General features: G+C 49.0%; 1 protein-coding gene across 1 annotated transcript in view; it reads right to left on the reverse strand.

The window, feature by feature from the left end:
- RNPS1 (RNA binding protein with serine rich domain 1) overlaps positions 1 to 13,670 on the reverse strand; it is a 76,950-nt gene extending 63,280 nt beyond the window's left edge. The window contains exon 1 of the mRNA XM_063935000.1: positions 13,616 to 13,670. The gene's annotated coding sequence lies outside the window, so the exon portion shown is untranslated. The remainder of the gene's footprint in view (positions 1 to 13,615) is intronic.
- Between the last annotated feature and the right edge of the window lie 832 nt (positions 13,671 to 14,502).

Below are 14,502 nucleotides of genomic sequence, written 5' to 3' on the forward strand. Positions count from 1 at the left end.
TCTCTCTCTCTCTCTCTCTCTCTCTCTCTCTCCTATTCAGCAAGTGTGAAACAGTCAGTCAGTGTTTTTATGCAATTAGCAGGCAGGCTGTAACCTCTCCCTGCATAAACACTTTCATTTGGTCTGTGTGGCGGCCTCTAGTGGCCGCCGGTGCACATAACAGAGGTGATGAGCAGTTATCCTTTTATTATATAGGATGATGTTGATGTATCAAGCAGTTCTCCCACTCTTTTCCACGACTTCATGCATCAGCCACCGTGCCTCAGTATATTTCAGGCAATATTAATTGGTATCTGAATAACACAGGACTCTCTCTTTCTGCTTTCAGATCATTCCCATAAAGTCCTAATCCCTTGGAGCTATGGGTAGACTGAATGATCAGGCCAAGCACAGGATTGTGGTGTTGAGGAAAGCCGCCTCAGCTTTCGCAAGATCAAGAAGGTCCTTGAGCTAGACAATATCAAGGTGACGCCACAAGCCATCTACCTCTTCCTGAAACGTAAGAATATCGAGCCTGAGAGGTCAAATGGCCCCACACAGAGTTCAGCTACAAAGGGACAGCCCTGGGAACAGGCCCAGCTGTGGAACCTTCTGCAGGAGAATGGCGGTCAGGGCAAGGACCGATGCCCTCAGGCACAGAAGGGCGGGGCAAGCATCAAGTGACATCAGGCAGCAAAACAACAAAGAGGAAGGCATCAAAATTGTGAGCGTGACATCTCTGTCCAAAGGAAACCCGTCCCTCGAGCCACCAACCAGTGCCCCAAGGACAGTGCCGCAAGGTCAGACGGCGCCACAGTGTCAAATGGCGCCACAAGCACAGACGGTCCCACAGAGTCAGACGGCGCCACAAGCACAGACGGTACCACAGACACGTGAGTCTTTTTGTACAAAAACTAGTCTACATATGGCCAATGAATTAACGCACATTATAGGTAATTTACAAACTGCAAAATTGGAAAAGAACTACCCAAATGCCCTGCAGTGTCGCCCCCCCCCCCCCCCCTTATTTTTGCTCCGTTGCACCATATTTTACAGGGAAGCCCTGGGAATTACTAGACCGATTTTCATGGTTGCAAAAGCTTGCTCCGGCCAATGGGAGGAGATGTGCAGATCGTAGCCGGTCCTTACTTTGCACTTTATGTGGTTTGCAAATCATCCTTGTTGCATAAACCAATCCAGGAAAGTACGTTCAGATGCAGCATGGCTGTTTTAGGCCACTCTCCCAGCTCTAAACTGGTATACTCCCCAAGATTTGCCTCACCCTAGTGACATACATTCTTTATTGTGCATGCTTAGTGATTAGCTACTGTCCACACCATTACCATAACCGTGGGTCCCCTCTGCACTGAAAATTGGGCCCTCACACAGTCCTAACTGGGGTCATTGTAGACTCTGGGGACGATTTACTTAAGCTTTTAAAGATGAAGAGTGATGATGTTGCCCATAGCACCAATCAAGTTCTGTCTATCTTTTCTAGGATACAATAGGGAAATGATAGCTAGTTTATGATTGGATGCTATGGTCAACAGCAGCACATTTCATTTTTAGAAGCTTTGGAAATCTCCCCCTTGGTCTGCTGTCCCTGTCATCAGGCCACCAAGACAATGATCCCAACAGAATAATGATTGGCACTTTCAGCTGGAGTTGAGATTGGGCCCTACTTCCAGCCTCTAGAGCTAAGAGGGGGTGGGGTGGATGTATTTGTGAAATTATCCTATACAATGTAATGTCCGCTGACGGACTCTCTCTGCCTATTAGAAGCCTGCACGGTGCGTCCGGCCCAGCATCCCACAGTGAATGGGCCACGTCCCAGCCCCGCTCAGCCAACTCTTCATTATCAGTTGCATGGGAGGGCGAGGACGCCCCTCCCCAACGCTAAGAAACCCAGCACTGCTGGTCACCAAGAAGATAGTGGACAGAGCCATCAGCTTGCAGAAGAGGGTAACAAGTTAGCAGTCCCAGCTGTGGGCACTTTATAACTTACGATAGAGGACGCATGTAATATATATAATAATTTATCCCGTTGGTTTACTAACAGGTGATATCTCAAAACGGAGTTCAGCTTCTGAATCACGGAGGACAATACCCGCTTCCTGCTACCGGCCAACATGCTGCCAGACCGGTGGCCAAACCAAGCACTCAGGTATGGGGGAATAGCGAGGCCACTGACTCTGTGGGCAGTGGGGCACCTTCACTGTGAGCTGAGGTTACCCAGCGTGTACTAGGGCCAGATACCCCAAAACGTCCTCCCATTGCCAACATTACATGAGGAGTAACCTGTGGCCAGGGGAGCGGTAACTGCTGACCTAATATGAGAAATGCAGCTGTCGGAGACATGTAGGGGCTGACACAGGATTAAACGTATACATGTCTGCATAGGGTATCCCATGTGTACACGCACTGTGATTCTCTGGAGATGGGCGCACAGAAGTTTCAGCCGAGTAGCAATCATTTGCCACAATAAAAATTGGTGTATCTCTTTAACAAAATATAGAACCATTGCAAGTGCCCCCTTGGTAGTACCGAGCATGCCCACATATGGGCGTCTGGAGAAGCATACAGCACTGAATGTCGTCCAGTATGTGCATTTTTATTTTCCATGTGCCCTTATTTTGAGCAAACTGCGCTCATTTTACTTCCAGATCCACATCGGGTTCTTACTCCTTTGCTACAGCTGTTACTTCTTTATTTTTAGGCTGTATTAATATTAGTGGGTAACTGCAAATTGTCATTGTTATCCAATACCCACCTCTACTGCCTCTGCACATAATTCTGAGGGTTCCATACCAGGGGCTCAGCAGTGCCGGAGAGCTCACTCAGAGCAATGATGCTTTTTGTCCCAACGTCGGCAACCAGAAACCATTTTTCTCTATCGTCCTAGTGGATGCTGGGGTTCCTGAAAGGACCATGGGGAATAGCGGCTCCGCAGGAGACAGGGCACAAAAAGTAAAGCTTTTTCCGATCAGGTGGTGTGCACTGGCTCCTCCCCCTATGACCCTCCTCCAGACTCCAGTTAGATTTTTGTGCCCGGCCGAGAAGGGTGCAATCTAGGTGGCTCTCCTAAAGAGCTGCTTAGAAAAAGTTTAGCTAGGTTTTTTATTTTACTGTGATTCCTGCTGGCAACAGGATCACTGCAGCGAGGGACTGAGGGGAGAAGGAGTCAACTCACCTGCGTGCAGGATGGATTGGCTTCTTGGCTACTGGACATCAAGCTCCAGAGGGACGATCACAGGTACAGCCTGGATGGTCACCGGAGCCACGCCGCCGGCCCCCTTGCAGATGCTGAAATCAGAAGAGGTCCAGAATCGGCGGCTGAAGACTCCTGCAGTCTTCAAAAGGTAGCGCACAGCACTGCAGCTGTGCGCCATTTTCCTCTCAGCACACTTCACACGGCAGTCACTGAGGGTGCAGGGCGCTGGGAGGGGGGCGCCCTGGGAGGCAAATGATTACCTATAAAGGCTAAAAATACCTCACATATAGCCCTAGAGGCTATATGGAGATATTTAACCCCTGCCTAATGTTTCTAAATAGCGGGAGACGAGCCCGCCAGAAAAGGGGCGGGGCCTATCTCCCCAGCACACGGCGCCATTTCCTCTCACAGCTCCGCTGGTCAGGACGGCTCCCAAGTCTCTCCCCTGCACTGCACTACAGAAACAGGGTAAAACAGAGAGGGGGGGGCACATTTATGGCGATATTTTGATATAACAAAGCAGCTATAAGGGAGCACTTATTATAAGGCTATCCCCGATATATATATAGCGCTTTTGGTGTGTGCTGGCAAACTCTCCCTCTGTCTCCCCAAAGGGCTAGTGGGTCCTGTCTTCGTTAGGAGCATTCCCTGTGTGTCTGCTGTGTGTCGGTACGTGTGTGTCGACATGTATGAGGACGATATTGGTGTGGAGGCGGAGCAATTGCCAAATATGAGGATGTCACCCCCTAGGGAGTCGACACCAGAATGGATGCCTTTATTTATGGAACTACGGGATAGTGTCAACACGCTAAAGCAGTCGTTTGACGACATGAGGCGGCCGGACAATCAATTAGTGCCTGTCCAGGCGACTCAAACACCGTCAGGGGCTGTGAAACGCCCTTTGCCTCAGTCGGTCGACACAGACCCAGACACAGGCGATGACTCCAGTGGTGACGGTGACGAATCAACCGTATTTTCCAGTAGGGCCACACGTTATATGATTTTGGCAATGAAGGAGGCGTTACATTTAGCTGATACTACAGGTACCACTAAACAGGGTATTATGTGGGGTATGAAAAAACTACCTATAGTTTTTCCTGAATCAGAAGAATTAAATGATGTGTGTAATGAAGCGTGGGTTGCCCCTGATAAAAAGCTGATAATTTCAAAGAAATTATTGGCATTATACCCTCTTCCGCCAGAGGTTAGGGAGCGCTGGGAAACACCTCCTAGGGTGGACAAGGCGCTAACACGCTTATCTAAACAAGTGGCGTTACCCTCTCCTGAGACGGCCGCACTTAAAGATCCATCAGATAGGAGGATGGAAAATATCCAAAAAAGTATATACACACATGCAGGTGTTATACTACGACCAGCTGTAGCGACTGCCTGGATGGGCAGTGCTGGGGTAGTTTGGTCAGAGTCCCTGATTGAAAATATTGATACCCTGGACAGGGACAATATTTTACTGTCGTTAGAACAAATAAAGGATGCATTTCTTTATATGCGTGATGCACAGAGGGATATCTGCACACTGGCATCACGGGTAAGTGCTATGTCCATTTCGGCCAGAAGAGCTTTATGGACGCGACAGTGGACAGGCGATGCGGATTCAAAACGGCATATGGAAGTTTTGCCGTATAAAGGGGAGGAGTTATTTGGAGTCGGTCTATCAGATTTGGTGGCCACGGCTACAGCCGGGAAATCCACTTTTCTACCTCAAGTCACTCCCCAACAGAAAAAGGCACCGACTTTTCAACCGCAGCCCTTTCGTTCCTTTAAAAATAAGAGAGCAAAGGGCTATTCATATCTGCCACGAGGCAAAGGTCGAGGGAAGAGACAGCAACACGCAGCTCCTTCCCAGGAACAGAAGCCCTCCCCGGCTTCTACAAAAGCCTCAGCATGACGCTGGGGCTTCTCAAGCGGACTCGGGGACGGTGGGCGGTCGTCTCAAAAATTACAGCGCGCAGTGGGCTCACTCGCAGGTAGATCCCTGGATCCTGCAGATAATATCTCAAGGGTACAGGTTGGAATTAGAGACAGATCCACCTCGCCGTTTCCTGAAGTCTGCGTTACCAACGTCCCCCTCCGAAAGGGAGACTGTTTTGGAAGCCATTCACAAGCTGTACTCTCAGCAGGTGATAGTCAAGGTACCTCTTCTACAACAAGGGAAGGGGTATTACTCCACTCTTTTTGTGGTACCGAAGCCGGATGGCTCGGTAAGGCCTATTCTAAATCTGAAGTCCTTGAACCTGTACATAAAGAAGTTCAAGTTCAAAATGGAGTCACTCAGAGCAGTGATAGCGAACCTGGAAGAGGGGGACTTTATGGTATCCTTGGACATCAAGGATGCGTATCTCCACGTTCCAATTTACCCCTCACACCAGGGGTACCTCAGGTTCGTTGTACAAAACTGTCACTATCAGTTTCAGACGCTGCCGTTCGGATTGTCCACGGCACCTCGGATCTTTACAAAGGTAATGGCCGAGATGATGATTCTTCTTCGAAGAAAAGGCGTATTAATTATCCCATACTTGGACGATCTCCTAATAAGGGCGAGGTCCAGAGAACAGCTAGAGATGGGATTAGCACTGTCTCAAGAAGTGCTAAAACAGCACGGGTGGATTCTGAATATTCCAAAATCCCAGTTAATGCCGACAACTCGTCTGCTGTTCCTAGGGATGATTCTGGACACGGTTCAGAAAAAGGTTTTTCTCCCGGAGGAAAAAGCCAAGGAGTTATCCGAGCTTGTCAGGAACCTCCTAAAACCAGGAAAGGTGTCTGTACGTCAATGCACAAGAGTCCTGGGAAAAATGGTGGCTTCTTACGAAGCAATTCCATTCGGCAGATTCCACGCAAGAATTTTCCAAAGGGATCTGTTGGACAAATGGTCAGGGTCGCATCTTCAGATGCACCTACGGATAACCCTGTCTCCAAGGACAAGGGTGTCTCTTCTGTGGTGGTTGCAGAGTCCTCATCTATTGGAGGGCCGCAGATTCGGCATACAGGATTGGATCCTGGTGACCACGGACGCCAGCCTGAGAGGCTGGGGAGCAGTCACACAAGGAAGAAACTTCCAGGGAGTATGGACGAGCCTGGAAACGTCTCTTCACATAAACATTCTGGAACTAAGAGCAATATACAATGCTCTAAGCCAGGCAGAACCTCTGCTTCAGGGAAAACCGGTGTTGATCCAGTCGGACAACATCACGGCAGTCGCCCATGTGAACAGACAGGGCGGCACAAGAAGCAGGAGTGCAATGGCAGAAGCTGCAAGGATTCTTCGCTGGGCAGAGAATCATGTGATAGCACTGTCAGCAGTGTTCATCCCGGGAGTGGACAACTGGGAAGCAGACTTCCTCAGCAGACACGATCTTCACCCGGGAGAGTGGGGACTTCATCCAGAAGTCTTCCACATGCTGGTAACCCGTTGGGAAAGACCAATGGTGGACATGATGGCGTCTCGCCTCAACAAAAAACTGGACAGGTATTGCGCCAGGTCAAGAGATCCGCAGGCAATAGCTGTGGACGCGCTGGTAACGCCTTGGGTGTACCAGTCGGTGTATGTGTTTCCTCCTCTGCCTCTCATACCAAAAGTATTGAGAATTATACGGCAAAGAGGCGTAAGAACGATACTAGTGGTTCCGGATTGGCCAAGAAGGACTTGGTACCCGGAACTTCAAGAGATGATCACGGAAGATCCGTGGCCTCTACCTCTAAGGAGGGACTTGCTTCAGCAGGGTCCCTGTCTGTTTCAAGACTTACCGCGGCTGCGTTTGACGGCATGGCGGTTGAACGCCGGATCCTAATGGAAAAAGGCATGCCGGAAGAAGTCATTCCTACTTTGATTAAAGCAAGGAAAGAAGTAACCGTGCAACATTATCACCGAATTTGGCGAAAATATGTTGCGTGGTGCGAAGATCGGAGTGCTCCGACGGAGGAATTTCAACTGGGTCGATTCCTACATTTCCTGCAATCAGGATTGTCTATGGGTCTCAAATTGGGATCTATTAAGGTTCAAATTTCGGCCCTGTCGATTTTCTTTCAAAAAGAATTGGCTTCAGTCCCTGAAGTCCAGACCTTTGTTAAGGGAGTGCTGCATATACAGCCCCCTGTGGTGCCTCCAGTGGCACCGTGGGATCTCAATGTAGTTTTGGATTTTCTAAAATCTCATTGGTTTGAACCACTAAATAAGGTGGATTTGAAATATCTCACTTGGAAAGTGACCATGCTTCTAGCCCTGGCTTCTGCCAGGAGAGTGTCAGAATTGGCAGCTTTATCTTACAAAAGCCCATATCTGATTTTCCATTCGGACAGGGCAGAACTGCGGACTCGTCCGCATTTTCTCCCTAAGGTGGTGTCAGCATTTCATCTGAACCAGCCTATTGTAGTGCCTGCGGCTACAAGTGACTTGGAGGACTCCAAGTTACTGGACGTTGTCAGAGCATTAAAAATATATATTGCAAGAACAGCTGGAGTCAGAAAATCTGACTCGTTGTTTATATTGTATGCACCCAACAAGATGGGTGCTCCTGCGTCTAAGCAGACGATTGCTCGTTGGATCTGTAGCACAATCCAACTTGCACATTCTGTGGCAGGCCTGCCACAGCCTAAATCTGTAAAGGCCCACTCCACAAGGAAGGTGGGCTCATCTTGGGCGGCTGCCCGAGGGGTCTCGGCATTACAACTTTGCCGAGCAGCTACGTGGTCAGGGGAGAACACGTTTGTAAAATTTTACAAATTTGATACTCTGGCTAAGGAGGACCTGGAGTTCTCTCATTCGGTGTTGCAGAGTCATCCGCACTCTCCCGCCCGTTTGGGAGCTTTGGTATAATCCCCATGGTCCTTTCAGGAACCCCAGCATCCACTAGGACAATAGAGAAAATAAGATTTTACTTACCGATAAATCTATTTCTCGGAGTCCGTAGTGGATGCTGGGCGCCCATCCCAAGTGCGGATTATCTGCATAAATTGTACATAGTTATTGTTAACTAATTCGGGTTATTGTTGAAGGAAGCCATCTTTCAGAGGCTCCGCTGTTATCATACTGTTAACTGGGTTTAGATCACAAGTTGTACGGTGTGATTGGTGTGGCTGGTATGAGTCTTACCCGGGATTCAAAATCCTCCCTTATTGTGTACGCTCGTCCGGGCACAGTACCTAACTGGAGTCTGGAGGAGGGTCATAGGGGGAGGAGCCAGTGCACACCACCTGATCGGAAAAAGCTTTACTTTTTGTGCCCTGTCTCCTGCGGAGCCGCTATTCCCCATGGTCCTTTCAGGAACCCCAGCATCCACTACGGACTCCGAGAAATAGATTTATCGGTAAGTAAAATCTTATTTTATGTCAAGTAGCACTGTGGGGCAGATTTATTAAGCCTGGTGAAGTGATAAAGTGGAAGGTGATAACGCACCAGCCAATCAGCTTCTGACTTCCACGTTCCAGGCTGGGTTTGAAAAAATAAGAATTTACTTACCGATAATTCTATTTCTCGTAGTCCGTAGTGGATGCTGGGGACTCCGTAAGGACCATGGGGAATAGCGGCTCCGCAGGAGACTGGGCACAAAAGTAAAAGCTTTAGGACTACCTGGTGTGCACTGGCTCCTCCCCCCATGACCCTCCTCCAAGCCTCAGTTAGGATACTGTGCCCGGACGAGCGTACACAATAAGGAAGGATTCTGAATCCCGGGTAAGACTCATACCAGCCACACCAATCACACCGTATAACCTGTGATCTGAACCCAGTTAACAGCATGATAACAGAGGAGCCTCTGAAAGATGGCTCACAACAATAATAACCCGATTTTTGGTAACAATAACTATGTACCAGTATTGCAGACAATCCGCACTTGGGATGGGCGCCCAGCATCCACTACGGACTACGAGAAATAGAATTATCGGTAAGTAAATTCTTATTTTCTCTGACGTCCTAGTGGATGCTGGGACTCCGTAAGGACCATGGGGATTATACCAAAGCTCCCAAACGGGCGGGAGAGTGCGGATGACTCTGCAGCACCAAATGAGAGAACTCCAGGTCCTCCTCAGCCAGGGTATCGAATTTGTAGAATTTTACAAACGTATTTGCTCCTGACCAAGTAGCTGCTCGGCAAAGTTGTAAAGCCGAGACCCCTCGGGCAGCCGCCCAAGATGAGCCCACCTTCCTTGTGGAGTGGGCATTTACAGATTTTTGGCTGTGGCAGGCCTGCCACAGAATGTGCAAGCTGAATTGTACTACAAATCCAACGAGCAATAGTCTGCTTAGAAGCAGGAGCACCCAACTTGTTGGGTGCATACAGGATAAACAGCGAGTCAGATTTTCTGACTCCAGCCGTCCTGGAAACATATATTTTCCGGGCCCTGACAACGTCTAGCAACTTGGAGTCCTCCAAGTCCCTAGTAGCCGCAGGCACCACAATAGGTTGGTTCAGGTGAAACGCTGAAACCACCTTAGGGAGAAACTGAGGACGAGTCCTCAATTCCGCCCTGTCCGAATGGAAAATCAGATAAGGGCCTTTACAGGATAAAGCCGCCAATTCTGACACGCGCCTGGCCCAGGCCCGGGCCAACAGCATGACCACTTTCCATGTGAGATATTTTAACTCCACAGATTTAAGTGGTTCAAACCAATGTGACTTTTGGAACCCCAAAACTACATTGAGATCCCAAGGTGCCACTGGAGGCACAAAAGGAGGCTGTATATACAGTACCCCTTTTACAAACGTCTGAACTTCAGGTACTGAAGCTAGTTCTTTTTGGAAGAAAATTGACAGGGCCGAAATTTGAAACTTAATGGACCCAAATTTCAGGCCCATAGACACTCCTGCTTGCAGGAATTGTAGGAATCGACCCAGTTGAAATTCCTCCGTCGGGCCTTACTGGCCTCGCACCACGCAACATATATTTTCGCCAAATGCGGTGATAATGTTTTGCGGTTACATCCTTCCTGGCTTTGATCAGGATAGGGATGACTTCATCCGGAATGCCTTTTCCCCTCAGGATCCGGCGTTCAACCGCCATGCCGTCAAACGCAGCCGCAGTAAGTCTTGGAACAGACAGGGTCCTTGCTGGAGCAGGTCCCTTCTTAGAGGTAGAGGCCACGGATCCTCCGTGAGCATCTCTTGAAGTTCCGGTTACCAAGTCCTTCTTGGCCAATCCGGAGCCACGAATATAGTGCTTACTCCTCTCCATCTTATAATTCTCAGTACCTTGGGTATGAGAGGCAGAGGAGGGAACACATACACTGACCGGTACACCCACGGTGTTACCAGAGCGTCTACAGCTATTGCCTGAGGGTCCCTTGACCTGGTGCAATACCTGCCGAGTTTTTCCCAACGGTTTATAATCATGTGGAAGACTTCTGGGTGAAGTCCCCACTCTCCCGGGTGGAGGTCGTGTCTGCTGAGGAAGTCTGCTTCCCAGTTGTCCACTCCCGGAATGACTACTGCTGACAGTGCTATCACATGATTTTCTGCCCAGCGAAGAATCCTTGCAGCTTCTGCCATTGCCCTCCTGCTTCTTGTGCCACCCTGTCTGTTTACGTGGGTGACTGCCGTGATGTTGTCCGACTGGATCAACACCGGCTGACCTTGAAGCAGAGGTCTTGCTAAGCTTAGAGCATTGTAAATGGCCCTTAGCTTCAGGATATTTATGTGAAGTGATGTCTCCAGGCTTGACCATAAGCCCTGGAAATTCCTTCCCTGTGTGACTGCTCCCCAGCCTCGCAGGCTGGCATCCGTGGTCACCAGGACCCAGTCCTGAATGCCGAATCTGCGGCCCTCTAGAAGATGAGCACTCTGCAACCACCACAGGAGGGACACCCTTGTCCTTGGTGACAGGGTTATCCGCTGATGCATCTGAAGATGCGACCCGGACCATTTGTCCAGCAGGTCCCACTGGAAAGTTCTTGCGTGGAAACTGCCGAATGGGATCGCTTCGTAGGAAGCCACCATTTTTCCCAGAACCCTTTCATTGATGTACTGAGACTTGGCTCGGTTATAAGAGGTTCCCGACTAGCTCGGATAACTCCCTGACTTTCTCCTCCGGGAGAAACACCTTTTTCTGGACTGTGTCCAGGATCATCCCTAGGAACAGAAGACGAGTCGTCGGAATCAGCTGCGATTTTGGAATATTGAGAATCCAAACGTGCTGCCGCAACACTACCTGAGATAGTGCTACATCGACCTCCAACTGTTCCCTGGATCATACCCTTATTAGGGGATCGTCCAAGTAAGGGATAACTAAAATTCCCTTCCTTCGAAGGAGTATCATCATTTCGGCCATTACCTTGATAAAGACCCGGGGTGCCGTGGACCATCCCTACGGCAGCGTCTGAAACTGATAGTGACAGTTCTGTACCACAAACCTGAGGTACCCTTGGTGAGAAGGGTAATTTTGGGCATGAAGGTAAGCATCCTTGATGTCACGAGACATCATGTAGTCCCCTTCTTCCAGGTACGCAATCACTGCTCTGAGTGACTCAATCTTGAATTTGAACCTCCGTATGTAAGTGCTCAAGATTTTAGATTTAGAATCGGTCTCACCGAGCCGTCCGGCTTCGGTACCACACAGTGTGGAATAATACCCCATTCCCTGTTGCAGGAGGGGTACCTTGATTATCACCTGCTGGGAATACAGCTTGTGAATGGCTTCCAAAACTGCCTCCCTGTCAGAGGGAGACGTCGGTAAAGCCGACTTTAGGAAACGGCGAGGGGGAGACGTCTCGAATTCCAATTTGTACCCCTGAGATATCACCTGAAGGATCCAGGGGTCTACTTGCGAGTGAGCCCACTGCGCGCTGAAATTCATTGAGACGGGCCCCCACCGTGCCTGAGCTTGTAAAGCCCTAGCGTCATACTGAGGGCTTGGCAGAGGCGGGAGAGGGCTTCTGTTCCTGGGAACTGGCTGATTTCTGCAGACTTTTTCCTCTCCTTCTGTCACGGGGCAGAAATGAGGAACCCTTTGCCCGCTTGCCAACGAAGGACTGCGCCTGATAATACGGCGTCTTCTTATTTTGAGAGGCGACCTGGGGTACAAACGTGGATTTCCCAGCTGTTGCCGTGGCCACCAGGTCTGAAAGACCGACCCCAAATGACTCCTCCCCTTTATAAGGCAATACTTCCAAATGCCACTTGGAATCCGCATCACCTGACCACTGTCGTGTCCATAACCCTCTACTGGCAGAAATGGACAACGCACTTATACTTGATGCCAGTCGGCAAATATTCCGCTGTGCATCATGCATATATAGAAATGCATCTTTTAAATGCTCTATAGGCAATAATATACTGTCCCTATCTAGGATATCAATATTTTCAGTCAGGGAATCCGACCACGCCAACCCAGCACTGCACATCCAGGCTGAGGCGATTGCTGGTCGCAGTATAACACCAGTATGTGTGTAAATACATTTTAGGATACCCTCCTGCTTTCTATCAGCAGGATCCTTAAGGGCGGCCATCTCAGGAGAGGGTAGAGCCCTTGTTCTTACAAGCGTGTGAGCGCCTTATCCCCCCTAGGGGGTGTCTCCCAACGCACCCTAACCTCTGGCGGGAAAGGATATACTGCCAATAACTTTTTAGAAATTATCAATTGTTATCGGGGGAAACCCACGCATCATCACACACCTCATTTAATTTCTCAGATTCAGGAAAACTACAGGTAGTTTTTCCTCACCGAACATAATACCCCTTTTTGGTGGTACTCGTATTATCAGAAATGTGTAAAACATTTTTCATTGCCTCAATCATGTAACGTGTGGCCCTACTGGAAATCACGTTTGTCTCTTCACCGTCGACACAGGAGTCAGTATCCGTGTCGGCGTCTGTATCTGCCATCTGAGGTAACGGGCGCTTTAGAGCCCCTGACGGCCCATGAGACGTCTGGACAGGCACAAGCTGAGTAGCCGGCTGTCTAATGTCAACCACTGTCTTTATACAGAGCTGACACTGTCACGTAATTTTCAACAGTTCATCCACTCAGGTGTCGACCCCCTAGGGGGTGACATCACTATTACAGACAATCTGCTCCGTCTCCACATAATTTTTCTCCTCATACATGTCGACACAAACGTACCGACACACAGCACACACACAGGGAATGCTCTGATAGAGGACAGGACCCCACTAGCCCTTTGGGGAGACAGAGGGAGAGTTTGCCAGCACACACCAGAGCGCTATATATATATGTTGTAACACTGTAGGGGTGCAAGGCGCCTTTTCCTGGGGAATATGGCCGCACGCAGCAGCTGAGGAACAACACAAGTCCAGTTTCTGGTACAACTGACCCCGGCCAGTTTTATTGAAACAGAAAATAAAACAAACCCCAAAATAAAAATACCTTGCCTGTCCGGCACTAACTAAACATAAGATGTTACTAACTGTCACTAAACAAAACACAGAGTTCTTCAGTACATACTGTATAGCTTACTTGCATCAGAAAGCGTGTCTCTCACACACAGATCCTCCAGCCTTCCCAGGCAGTCTGCCCATACTAATCAGGTTAGAAGCACTATATCACTCTTACACAGCTGAAACCCTGATTAGCCCTCTGTGAGGCCAAAGACCCGAACTGGGCCCAATGTCTAGAACTCGCCTTATCTCTCTCTCAGAGCCTTTACCCAGCTTTTACAGCAAACTGAAAAGGTTCAGACAAAACAAAAAGCATTTTTCCTAGAAGTTAACATTTTCTAAAACATGTAAGACAAGAACCTGGGACAAATATACCTGCCCTCAAACACTATCCCAGTGTTCTTGTCACATATCCCCCTCCCCTGTTTCGACCTAGGGGCCGGAACACTTGTAGCCCACAAACAGAAGATGCGAGACAATGCATCTGCGTTGGCCAATTGTGTTCCCGGTCTATGTTCGACAGTAAACTTAAAGTCCTGCAACGCTAGAAACCATCTAGTTACACGAGCATTCTTGCCTCTATTTACATACATCCATTTTAAAGGGGCATGGTCTGTCACTAGTCTGAATTGTCTACCCAAGAGGTAATATCTCAAGGTATCTAGTGCCCACTTAATGGCCAAAGCCTCCTTTTCCACAATGGCATACCTTTTTTCATGCTCATTGAGTTTCCTACTCAAATAAATGATAGGGTGTTCGTCCCCATCTCTGGTTTGGGACAGCACAGCACCTATCCCTACCTCTGAGGCATCTGTCTGTACCACAAATTCTTTTGAAAAATCTGGTGTTATCAACACCGGTTGTGAACACAAAGCCACTTTTAACGCTTGGAACGCCTTTTCTGCATCAGGGTTCCATTTCACCACATTTGACTGCTTCCCTTTGGTAAGGTCTGACAACGGCACC

This window comes from Pseudophryne corroboree, chromosome 7, assembly GCF_028390025.1.
Source record: "Pseudophryne corroboree isolate aPseCor3 chromosome 7, aPseCor3.hap2, whole genome shotgun sequence".
In the NCBI taxonomy this organism is placed as follows: Eukaryota; Metazoa; Chordata; class Amphibia; order Anura; family Myobatrachidae; genus Pseudophryne; species Pseudophryne corroboree.